The sequence below is a fragment of the Staurois parvus genome, unplaced genomic scaffold (assembly GCF_062004578.1).
Source record: "Staurois parvus isolate SC_StPar_1 unplaced genomic scaffold, SC_StPar_1.0 ptg000303l, whole genome shotgun sequence".
Taxonomy (NCBI): domain Eukaryota; kingdom Metazoa; phylum Chordata; class Amphibia; order Anura; family Ranidae; genus Staurois; species Staurois parvus.
The window spans coordinates 16,864,758-16,877,721 of NW_028318099.1; the positions used below are offsets into that span (position 1 = coordinate 16,864,758).

Below are 12,964 nucleotides of genomic sequence, written 5' to 3' on the forward strand. Positions count from 1 at the left end.
ATTTTTTTTTTAAATAAATTCTTCTGATTTTTTTTTTTTACATATAAAAAAGTAATTTTAACATATTTTTACAGATATTTGTAAATGCATTCCAAAAATGTAGATTTGGCTTTTTAAAGACATACAGTATATTTGAAATGTATTTTAAAAAATATTCTTGATATATTTTGTAATAAAAACGCATTTCAACATGCAGTATACATATATATTTATTGAAATATATTGAATATGGCCAAAATTGTAGCATTTCAAATATATGTCAATATATTTGCGAAGAATATTTTAAAAATATATTTCAAATATATTTTTCTTCCATGTGGGTATACCCATGAGTGCTTTTTAAAACTTCCCTGCACACTAATCATATACAAGTTTTTAAATATTTCTGTATCCCTGTTTAGATTTCCCCTCACTTCCTGTTTGTCTGACACCTGTCACCTGGAGAGGAAGTGAGGTCAAATCTTCCCAGTAATGAAATCCTGTCTGCTTCCAAACTATATTCACTGTTTACTGTTCGGAAAATTGTCTTTTTGCTGTGTGTTCCGATTGGGAAGATTTCCTTCCTGCTTTTTCTGACATCTGTCAGATTGGAGGGGAAGAGGGACACTGGCTTCTTTATATATTATTTAGAGTTCTAATCCTTGCTCACTCAAAAAAAAAAAAAAAAAAGGTTTGGCTGCAGTTGGGCTTTAACGCTTAGTGCACTGGCCTCTGTCAAAAGCTTGTGTGCCTCTTATCACTGGACATTCCCTGAACCCTAGAGGAGATCTTTTTCCTAACTGGACATTTTGTAAAACACTGGATATCATGAACAGTTGTTTCTTTTTAAACATACACTGACAATGATAGATCATGGCTGCACAATGTGTGTTGGCACAACCGCTGGTAGTCTCCATCAGGAGCACATGCGACAATGTAGACAAAAGCAAAATTGGGAAACAGTTGTCACCTTCTAGCAAGAGGCACCTAAATGGCGTGATCGCCTGTTATTTAATGAAAGCTGCCAATTTAAGATGATTGAAAACAACTTTTAAAATGACATGAACTGTCAAAGCTGATATGAAATTTTAAAACTGTTGATGGAAAACAGGCCACCATCCTCACAGAAATCCCTGGGTGTGTTGTGCTACTTAACCGCTTCCCGACCGCCATAAAGCAGAACTACTGCTACAGGGTGGCAAAGCTGCGCAAAGTCACGTGTATATATACGTGATTATGTATTTCCAGGTAAGAGGCGTACACGTGCCTTACCCGCGCCGCCATTGGTGGCTACAGCTGTCGATCACCAGGTCCCGGCCGGCGATTCCCAGCCGGCACCTAGCGATTGCCGAGTATCACTGACAGGGGGAGAGGTCTGTATGTAAACAACACAGATCTGCCCCCTTTCAGCTCCAGCATGCTGCTTTGTATAGCAGAGCAATACAAAGCAGCATGCTTACACAGTAAAGCACAGCACACAGTTAACCCTTTGATCACCCCAGATGTTAACCCCTTCCTGCCCAGTGTCATTAGTACAGTGTCAGTGCTTTTTATTAGCACTGATCACTGTATTAGAGTCACTGGGGATGTCAGTAACAGTCAGTTCCCCCCAGTGTCAGAATGCCTGCCATAGTCCCGCTATAAATCGCCGATTGCCGCCATTAATATCATAAAAAAAACAAAAATCCAGTATATATATCACTTTATATAACTTTCACATAAACCAATTAATTTACACATATTGGGATTTTTTTTTCAGCAAAGACATGTAGCAGAATACATTTTGGTCTAAGTTTATGACAAAATTTAAATTTTAAATTTTTTTTACTGAATGTTTTTTTTTTCAAAATTGTCGGTCTTCTTTTATTTTCAGTGCAAAAAATAAAAACCGCAGAGGCGATCAAATACCACCGAAAGAAAGCTCCATTTGTAGGAAAAATAGGACATAACTTTAATTTTGGTGCAGTGTTGCATGACCGCGCAACTGTCAGTTGCAGTAACGCAGCACCGTATCACAAAAAGTGGCCTGGTGAGGAAGGAGGGTAAATCCTCTGGATGGCGAGTGGTTAAAGCGGTAGTAAACACCACTTGGTCTCTTTTACCTACAGGCAATCCTGTAATAAAACTTACCTGTAGGTACAAGGAATTCTGCACCGTTTAGGAGGTATTCATGTTTGTAGAAACCTGTGACAATAGCAGCACATGTGCACTGCTCTGAATGAATGGCATATTCTAGCACATTATGCCCTTAACTTGCACAGGGTTTTATTGTCAGACTTCTCTACCGTGTTACTGTTTATGTATGCATAAAGAAAATATCACAGTTGTTTTGGGTTTCTTCCATTTGCGAATGATTGCACCAACTGTTGTCACATTCTCACCAAGCTGCTTGGTGATAGTTTTGTAGCCCAGTCCAGCCTTGTGTAGCTCTACAATCTTGTCCCTGACATCCTTGCACAGCTCTTTGGTCTTTGCCATGGTGGAGAGTTTGGAATCTGATTGTTTGATTGCTCCTATGGACAGGTGTCTTTTATACAGGTAACAAAATGAGATTAGCAGCACTCCCTTTAGGAGACTGCTTCTAATTGCAGCTTGTTACCTGTATGATAGACACCTGGTAGCCAGAAATCCTGCTGAATGATAGGGGATCAAATACTTATTTCCCTCATGAACATGCAAATCAGTGCATAATTTGTTAGACATGCATTTCTTTTGAATTTTGTTGCTATTCTGTCTCTCAGTGTTACAATACACCTACCATTCGATTTTTAGACTGATCATTTCTTTGTGAGTGGGCAAACATTCAAAATCAGCAGGGGATCAAATACTTATTTCCTTCACTGTTTTGACAGAATTGACAGAACCCTGGCCATTTGGTATTGTGCACTTCGCAAATGTGAGAGGAGTACAGCTGTAACGCACAGTTGTATAGCATGAATTCATCGTATGTTTCAGACACAATGTGCTATTCTATACCAATGACAGGTGCACTTTAAAGTCTGCAGATTATGCAGTACGGGATCAAAAGTGAAATGAGCTCTGACCTGCTGCTGCATCCTAGAGCAAAGCTCCTGTTTCCTACTGATAACAACTGTGAATGAAAAAAATGCATTGCATGTATTTACTGCCGTTATCACTGTAACTATTCATAGATGACATCATGTGGGAGTTGCTTCCTGCTCTTTGTCTCATATGACTGACAGATCAATATAGATTAACTAACAGTGTGCTTGAAATGTGAACTCTGGGGGTAGTAATGGGACTGCAGGGATGGTGCTCTCACCATCACAAAATGAAAGCAGCGAATGAACTGGTGAACAGATGAGGTACACAATGGAAATGAGTACACAATGAGAACCAGAGATGGATTGTCAATGGCTCTTCTTGAATTCAACTGCTAAAACAGGTGCCAAAATGTTAATATATGGCTAACATACTTCCTATGATGGATCAGGAATTACTGAGAATCCAGCAGACAGTGTGGCTTCTTGAAACAGACTACCTACTGTGGAGGGATGAGGAACTCTAAGGGAGAAATCCCAACAACAGAAAGCTGCAGGCAGTTTGAATTGTGTCTATGTAATGGATATTGGTTTTGTAGTCAACTTATTCCAAACAGATTTCTATCAATGTTATGCCACTTAAAGCGGTTCTAAACCTAATTTTTTTATTCAAAATGATAAATATGTTATACTTCTCTGCTGTGTACAAAGTTTTGCACAGAGCGGCCCCAAACCTCCACTTCTGGAGTTCCTCGCCAGCACTCTCCTCTTCTTCTGCGAGTGGCCCCATAGCAAGCCGCTTGCTACAGGGCACTCATGAGGGCTCCATCCTGAGACAGGCTGTGTGCACCTATAGACACTCACAGTCAGGGGCGGACTGACCATTTGGAAACACGGGCAGTACCCGAGGGCCCGGGGTCAGTAGGGGGCCCCATGAGATGCCCCTGGTACCTTTTTTATAGGCTTTTTTGAGTTTGGGCAAGGACACAGGGGCCCCATGATCCCTTATTGCCCGGGGGGCCCCATGAGTTGTCAGTCCGCCCCTGCTCACAGTGCAGCTTGGCCCCACCCCCTCTCCTTTCTCACAGGATTTTATTTGACAGCAGCAAGAGCTAATGGCTTCCTCTGCTATCAGTAAAGCCTGTGAGATCAGGAAGAGCAGAGAAGAGCTGCTGCAGATGTGACAGGGCCGGATTGAAACTGGACTCAAGTATGTGGGGTGAAGGGGGTGCGGGGGAGCTGCTATTTATAGGTGTTTTACTTTAATGCAGAAAATGCATTTAGGTAAAAAAAAAAAAAACACCTTTTGCCTTTAGAACCACTTTAAAGTGTATGTCCAGCCAAAGCTTTTTCTGTTTAGTTTGTATTCATCATATTCTATAAAGACATTTTGTGGGGGGATTTACTAAAACTTGAGCGTGCAAAATATTATTATTATACAGGATTTATATAGCGCCAACAGTTTATGCAGTGCTTTACAATATAAAGGCAGACAGTATGATTACAAAACAATTTAATACAGGAGGGATCAGAGGGTCCTGCTCGTCAGAGCTTACAATCTAAGAGGGAGGGTCGAGAGATACTAAACTATATTGCAGATGAGGTCTTACTAATGATTTGTACAAGAGCAAAATGGTGTCTCTCTCTGTCTGGAGTCTATAACTCTTTTAATACATACAAGTATTTTGCTAACTTTAGAATCTGCATCTTGGCTTGACTCTCTAAGTTGTTCATATGATCAGGGCCGGTGCCTCTACTAAGCAAACTAGGTGGACACCTAGGGCACACTGCCACCTAGGGGCGCCTGGGCACAACACAGGCTGGCACTCTCTCTTTGTGTGGGACTCCACCACATCATGAATGATCCTTCAGATGAGGAGAGGGGCGGTAGAGGGGGAGGAAGAAAGGATGCCAGGTGTCTGTGGCCAGAGTAGCATCTGAGCCACTGCTCCTTCCAGTGTTCCTCTCAGACTCAGTGCTGCTGATCACTGTGGAGTTCCAGCCCTTCTCAACCCATTCATCAGCGGAGGAAGGTAATGTCTGAATCTAATGTTTTGTGTTTGTGTGAGTGTGACCCAGCCGGCCATCCACCACATCTACAATGTGTCAGTGAGTGATCCCACAGCCTGCTCTTCTAGTGCCTGCTGGGCCTGCTGATCTGTGTCAGTGTTGGTAGTGGTGTGTTGGTTCTGTCACTGTGTGGGATTGCTCAGTTCACCTGTTCTTTGTGTGTGTGTGGGCTGGGCTGCCTGCTGTGACAGGGTGACATCTACTCCAATGCCTGGGGTATTCCAGCCTGGGATCTGTCAGAGCTATCTTATGACACTCATTTTTGTAAATTAAAAGAAATGTAGTAATTTCATGTTTTGTTGAATTAATTGTATCTACTGTTTTTAAAAACATTTATTTTTAATTTTTTTTTGTGGGGAGGAGCAAGTAGCTGGTCTTGCCTAGGGCGCAAAATAGTCTAGCACCAGCCCTGCATCTGATGCACACATTTATTTAGTTAGTGAGTACATTAACTGTACATTTACCAACATTAAACCTTATTTTCCACATAGCTGCCCAATTGAACAGTGCATTGCAATCGCCTTGTAAATTGAAGACATCCTTTATGGACATTATTCCACTGCACAGCTTGGTGTCATCTGCAAAGACTGAAAAGGTACTTTTAATTTCAAACTCCATATCATTTATTACTAGGTTAAAAAGTAAGGATCCCAACACTGAGCCTTGGGGTACACCACTAATAAACTTAGACCATTCAGAGTATGAATCATTAATCATTTATCTGTTTTAGACAGTTATCTATCAATTTACAAACAGGCCAGGCCTATTCTGACACTTTTCTCCTACATATAAAAATCTGTATTTTTTTTGCTAGAAATGTATTTAGAACCCCCCAAACATTATATATGTTTTGTAGCAGAGACCTTAGAGAATAAAATGGCAGTCATTGCAATTTTTTATGTCACACTGTATTTGCGCAGCAGTTTTTGTAACACAATGTTTTTGGAAAAAATACACTTTAATTTACAAAAATTGGGTTATAAATTATGTTTTTTTTAAACTATGAAGGATGAAGTTACGCCAAGAAAATAGATACCTGACATGTCATGCTTTAAAATTGCCCATGCTCATGGAATGTGCCAAACTCCGGTACTTAAAAATCTCCATAGGAGACTGTCACGGATCCCCCACATGCCACGCCCACAGCGACTAGCTAACCGAGATGCACACGTGCAGCCGAGACAGGGGGTATGAGGGAATAAAGGGGACTTAACTTTGCATATATAAAACCGTATATAAGATCAGCCGTGATATACTCCCACAGCCCACACTACATTTGGGCCACCACCAGATGGAGACTCCGCTCCAATCCAGCTGGTCGACCACACACTGGCAGATACAAATCTTATATACAATCTGCTGCACTGATTAGAGTTGAGGACCAGCTTAGTAATTACACACCCTTCTAAGGTCCCTCCAGGTATCCTACAGCTTGAACCCCGGTGTTAATCACTCTTCCACTGTCCACACCCCCCCACACCAGACACACCACAAAAGGTAGCCTGCCACCACCCAGCAGTTTATCCGCAGAACGGTCTGCTGAGACACCCCACACACACAGATCTCCGTCTGGCCGATCTGTTACCTTTTACAATCTGCACGCAATCTGCCCACACACAGTGCAATTGCATACAGATTGGCAATGAGCTTGACCGAGCGTTTAAAGGCACTAAAATACAATACAATCTAATCTAATCCAATCTAATCTCTCCAATCTAATCTCTCCGAAGATATGAGCACATGCTTAAATACACAGAAATCACTAATTAATTTTAAGATTTAATTTCCCGAAAGTGGGCAGTGCATAAAATATGTACAAAATATAAAAAGTTACAGAAATACAAAAAATACAAGAAGACACACAAATGACTATTCACTATAAAATAAAAAGGGAATAAAAGACAGAAGTAAAACTTTACCAGGATTTACCCTGCGACTGGAGCAAGTCAGAAAAGTCAGCAATCCGTTGGTCGATCAACCAGCTCTATGCGAATCGCAATGTCCCAATGTCTGGGTACTCCATTTATAGGGATATGGACGTAGGCGGGACATTAGTCTTTGGCCAATTGACCCTGGGGGCTGCTCCTGCCCCAGCCCACAGGATGTTCTGGGTGCTGACCTGCCCAAGTTCAATCGAGCCAAGACCGGCTTGAAACACCAAGTCGAGGATTGGATTTCCCAAACCAGCGTATCAGTCCGATTGCGACAGTACCAAACACTGTTCGGCTGTCCCGATCCAGCGCCACCTAACCATTTCCTGCATTTTCCTGGCCTTCTACCTAAGTCACAAATATAATTTTCAGGTGTCGGTGTGACGCACAGAATGCCCTATAAGAAGGAAGCATTTCCATCTCTCTGAAACTAATATTTTAGCTTTTATGAGAGATTAAACATACCCCTTTGATGTATGTAGACACTTTTAGCTCCCCAGACAGATCGGAGACCCCCTGCTGTCATGAAGCCGAAATGTCTGGAAGCCATTTCCTTTAAACTGGTTTCACCAGAAGGTGACAAAACCTTATTAGAAAGTAGGTGTCACATCCAGAGGAAGCTGGCTAATTGATGAGCCTCGGTGTCTGAGTACCTCATTTCCCCAATGACAAGGACTGAATATTTCTTTAATGACAAGGACTGAAACTACATCTTATCTACTCAAATCTGTACATTTACGTCACATGTGAATGCAACTACGGTTACGATTACATATTGCTACTGATCACATCTTATCTACTCAAATCTGTACATTTATGTCACATGTACGTTTATAGCGACGCTTTAAACATTTTTACAGGCTACCAGTTTAGAGTTACAGAGGAGGTCTAGTGCTAGAATTATTGCTTTTGCTATAACATTCACAGCGATACCTCACATGTGTGGTGCAAACAATGTTTATATATGAGGGCGTAATCTACATATGCGTTCGCCTCTGAGCAAATTTTTTTTTATTACTATTTTTTTATTTTCACACTGTCCATTTTTTAATTTTTTTTTATCACTTTTATTGTTAATCACAAGAAATGTGAGCATCCCTTGTGATGACTATAAAGAATGACAGGTCCTCTTTATGGGGAGAACTGGGGTGAATAAGACCCCACATCTCTCCTTTACAATGGAAAGCATCAGATAAAAAAAAACACATTGATCTAATTAATGCTTTCCGAAAAAAAAATGGCCTTGTTTACATCGTCTGTGAACCTGCCATCACTCCCAGCCTCCTAGGTCATAGAGATGAGGCCATCTTTCCTCTGCTAATCTCTATGGCCAGCCACAGCAACTGCCAGATCGGTTTCCAGGCTTCCCGAGGAGCTGGCGGTGCCAGCTGTCAGAATACAATAGCCACAGATTTGCCCACCTGCACTATTTAGCATGGATGGAGGATACTGTTTGACTTTTTGCATTCAGCCTGCAGGCTGAACAAAAGAAGTCTATGTGTGAATGGCCAGCTTTACAATGTTCTTTGTCAGCTCAAGTGTACTTCAAAATTCCCTGTCCAAATTGCTGCTACACAGAAAATGAGACGCCTATACCAAATCGAAATCTGGTACTAACAATACCTATATTTAAAGACATATTTAGCATTTTTATTAAACGCATTATTGCATTATTTGGTTCATTTTTATATCTGCCTAAAATAAACCCATGACCTCTGCATTCACTATATCTGGTCTCCCACAGTACACAGAACATGGAAATGTAATTATTTTAGTAAATATAAACTGCTAAATACCTTTTTTTATCAGCAGTTAGAGCAGTCTTGTGACATCTATCAGTGTCCAGCTGAGCACTGGTTAAAGCTTGTAGGAGGAATTTTAATTCTCCCCTGATTGTCCTATGAGGCTGCATAATCCTGACCCTCTGTCTGGACAGAGCTGATTGGCCCTGTGCTGCTCACATGCATTCTCCCAAGAAAAACAAAACTCTCTAGCAATACACACCGAGCATGTGCAGCTTGCCCCCAAGGCTCTGTAATTTCAGCAGATTGATTGGGGACTGTGGAAGAAGGGGAGGATCAGAGAAGACAGAATCAAACATCCTTTTCACACAATGCAGAGGATTAGCCCCTTAAGTTCCACAGAGAGTATAACAAGCATGCTTTACTGTATATTTAGATTGATTTTACTGTTGTGGGTTTAGTGACTGTGCCTAACTTTCACAGCATGATTTGTTTTACACCCATAATTAGGGTGTAAGGTAGTGTCGTTCCCCAGTTCCACACCCCCACACTGCGTTCCACTTCTCTGAATTGCTGGGTTTTTCTTCCTGTAGACTTTTTGTTTAAATTTTGAATTCTGTATGGCTATCTATTCACAGAGATCCCATCTGTAATTGCAGCACTAGGAACCTGTAATTCTCAATGAAAAGTCCACTGATACTTCCTCCAGCTCCATAACTGAAGATTTCTACTTCGGTACAGACTTGCGGCTGAAGAAATAGTCTGCAGGATCCAGAACCCAGTGTTTTACAAGCTCAAATGCAAAACATTAATAAATTCACCTTTTCTTCTTTTCACTTTTGAGTGCATTTATTAACTAATTTGGGGGGAACAAGCCATTAAAATGGTTTTAAAGGCAGAAGATTATTTTCCTTACTGCATTCTATGCATTGAGGTAAAAAAAAAAACTTTCTCGGTGCAGCTCCCCTCTCAGCCCCCCCCCCCCCTTATACTTACACTATATCACCAAAAGTATTGGGACGCCCCTCCAAATCATTGGATTCAGGTGTTTCAATCACCTCCATGGCCACAGGTGTATAAACCCAAACACCTAGGCATGCAGACTGCTTCTACAAATATTTGTGAAAGAATGGGTCACTCTCAGGAGCTCAGTGAATTCAAGCGTGGTACCGTGATAGGTTGCCACCTGTGCAATAAGTCCATCCATGAAATCTCCTTGCTGCTAAATATTCCACAGTCAACTGTTAGTGGTATTATAACAAAGTGGAAGCAACTGGAAACAACAGCAACTCAGCCACCAAGTGGTAGGCCACGTAAAATGACAGAGCGGGGTCAGCGCATGCCGAAGTGCACAGTGAGCAGAAGTCACCAACTGTCTGCAGAGTCCATAGCTAAAGACCTCCAAACTTCATGTGGCCTTCAGATTAGCACAACAGTGCATAGAGAACTTCATGGAATGGGTTCCATGACCGAGCAGCTGCATCCAAGCCTTACATCACCAAGTGCAATGCAAAGCGTCGGATGCAGTGGTGTAAAGCACGCCACCACTGGACTCTAGAACAGTGGAGACATGTTTTCTGGAGTGATGAGTCACGCTTCTCTGTCTGGCAATCTAATGGATGTGTCTGGGTTCGGTGGTTGCCTGGAGAACGGTACTTGCCTGACTGCATTGTGCAAAGTGTAAAGTTTGGTGGAGGGTGGATTATGGTGTGGGGTTGTTTTTCAGGGGTTGGGTTTGGCCCCTTCGTTCCAGTGAAGGGAACTCTTAAGGTGTCGGCATACCAAGACATTTTGGACAATTTCATGCTCCCAACTTTGTGGGAACCATTTGGGGATGGCCCCTTCTTGTCCCAACATGACTGTGCACCAGTGCATAAAGCACGGTCCATAAAGACATGGATGAGTGAGTTTGGGGTGGAGGAACTAGAATGACCTACACAGAGTCCTGACCTCAACCCGATAGAGCACCTTTGGGATAAATTAGAGTGGAGACTGCGAGCCAGGCCTTCTCGTCCGACATCAGTGGCTGACCTCACAAATGCCCTTCTAGAAGAATGGTCAAACATTTCCATAGACATACTCCTAAATCTTGTGAACAGCCTTCCCAGAAGAGTTGAAGCTGTTATAGCTGCAAAGGGTGAGCCAACTCAATACTGAACCCTGCAGACTAAGACTGGGATGCTATTAAAGTTCATGTGCGTGTAAAGGCAGGCGTCCCAATACTTTTGGCAATATAGTGTACCTGAGCCCCATCTCGATCCAGAGATGTGCATGAGAGCCGTGGTCTCCCCTGTCATTCTTTCCTCATTGGCTTAAACAGCAGTGGGAGCCATTGGCTCCTGCTGCTGTCAGTCAGAGCCACTGAGCCAATGAGGAGAGAGCATTCTGTTTGTGAATGCACAATTTCCATTCACAGGAGTGGGAGAAAGCCTGCTCGAGTGCCCCCATAGCATGAGGCTTGCTATTGAAGGCGCTCAACGGGGGGGAGGAGCCAGGATCGTCAGTGGGTTACCCAAAAAAAAGAGTATGGGGTTGCTCTGTGCAAAACCATTGCACAGAGCAGGTAAATATAACATGCTTGTTATTAAAAAAATTACAACTTTTAGAATCGCTTTAAGCTAAATATCCTGCCACAGGCCCAAACTCCTAGTCTAGTATTGCCGACTTTATACTTTTTTTTTTTTTTTAAATTGATTAATCCTGTTTATACAGTCACTAAGCACTGAGGGCCCACATAAGGTCAAGGGAAGATGACACAAAAAATCCTTCAGCAAGTTGGAACACTGCTGGGGACAGTCAGAGCTGCAGAGAAACAAAATTAAGAAATGTCAGGAATTGTTTGAAGACAGATGGGAAAGGAGCCAGAGGACAAAGCAGAGTGAAAGGTAGGTGAAAATTGGTATAAAGGCAGCCAAGAGGAATTTAATTAGGTGATAAGGGAAAATCAGTAATACCCATATTTTGTCCTTCCATTTCTTGTTCCTTGAACTCTTGCCACGGAGTGCAGTCCAGAATATGAATGTCCTCCTTAACAAAGGCATTCACTGGGTAAATGTGTAACAGAAAATCAGTAGGCTGAATTCTCTTCTAGCCTTAAATCCCAGTTTGTGGGTGCTGGGCCACATAGTAGCGTCAGTTCCTTACTTGTCATGCCTTTGGCACTCTGGAAGCTCATGCATATTATAATTAATATCGAATCTCCTTAATCAAATTAATGCACAAAACATGACTACGTAATTGTCATTTTAATCACATGAATGCTCAAAATATGTCAAGGGAATTATGTAAATGATATTAAGATTTATTGTTAGTTAACACAAATGTCTTGTAAGATTTTCAAGTTAAAACTCAAAAGGAGGTTTATAGTAATATGGACCCTTTGATGGTTGTGCTTTTTGGGTGTGCAATGAAAAAAAAACAGATGCAGTACTTTGCTAATATAGCCCCATTATGCTTTTGTTTGTGAAATTAGCATATCGAAACCTGGATTTGCATATTTTGCCTGAGGCTGTGTTTACCATGCCACCTTCCATATCACCAACCCTAGACACCTCCCTTCTGCTTAATATTCATGGCATCTCTGGTCCAGTTAAGTTTTAAAGGGGTTTTCCATAAATTAATACTTCAAAGGTGACCCTAGCCTCCCCTGTTTGAATGGACTGCAGTCTTCCATCACACAGTTCACCAGTGGTTGGCGCTGCAGTTGAAATCTGAAACAGAAGCTTCTGGTCTACTAAAAATCTGTCAGCTGAGATGTACTAGTTTATCTTAACATCTATTTCCACTTTTGCAGTCAAATTTGAGAAAATGTGACCTTTTATGGGTTGCTATGAGTTATGCATTCCCATTCACACAACATACCTTAAAAAATGTTATTTTTAATATTTTTCATACTGTTCTTGTTGTTTCTTTGGAGCAGGTTTATACATAAGACTGGAAGTTATTGGGAACAGTTTTAAAATTTAGTTACAGGGATAAACTGAGGGAAAGTGCATTAACATACAATATACCACCCAAGCCTTGAGATCTTTAACCCCTTGACAGTGTTAAATCTAGTTTTCAATTGATAATGAAATTTGCCAGCACAGTAGAGACAGGTATAGTTATGGTAAACAGTAACACCCCCAGCCCTTTCCTTAAAATTACATATAAGGTGAAGTAAGGCAGGAGTTTTAAAGTGGAAGTCCACTCAAAAATTTAAAAGGTGGTACCACCATCCCCACCCCCCAGTCTGTAACTG

At 41.6% G+C, this 12,964-nt stretch overlaps 1 long non-coding RNA gene across 1 annotated transcript; it reads left to right on the plus strand.

Annotated features, from left to right (window-relative positions):
* The first annotated feature begins 3,257 nt into the window (after window positions 1-3,257).
* On the plus strand, window positions 3,258-9,560 carry LOC149457829 (uncharacterized). Its single transcript, XR_016313561.1, has 3 exons — window positions 3,258-3,385; window positions 5,543-5,646; window positions 9,384-9,560. It is a non-coding gene; the product is annotated as an uncharacterized LOC149457829 (long non-coding RNA).
* The last annotated feature ends 3,404 nt before the right edge of the window (window positions 9,561-12,964 follow it).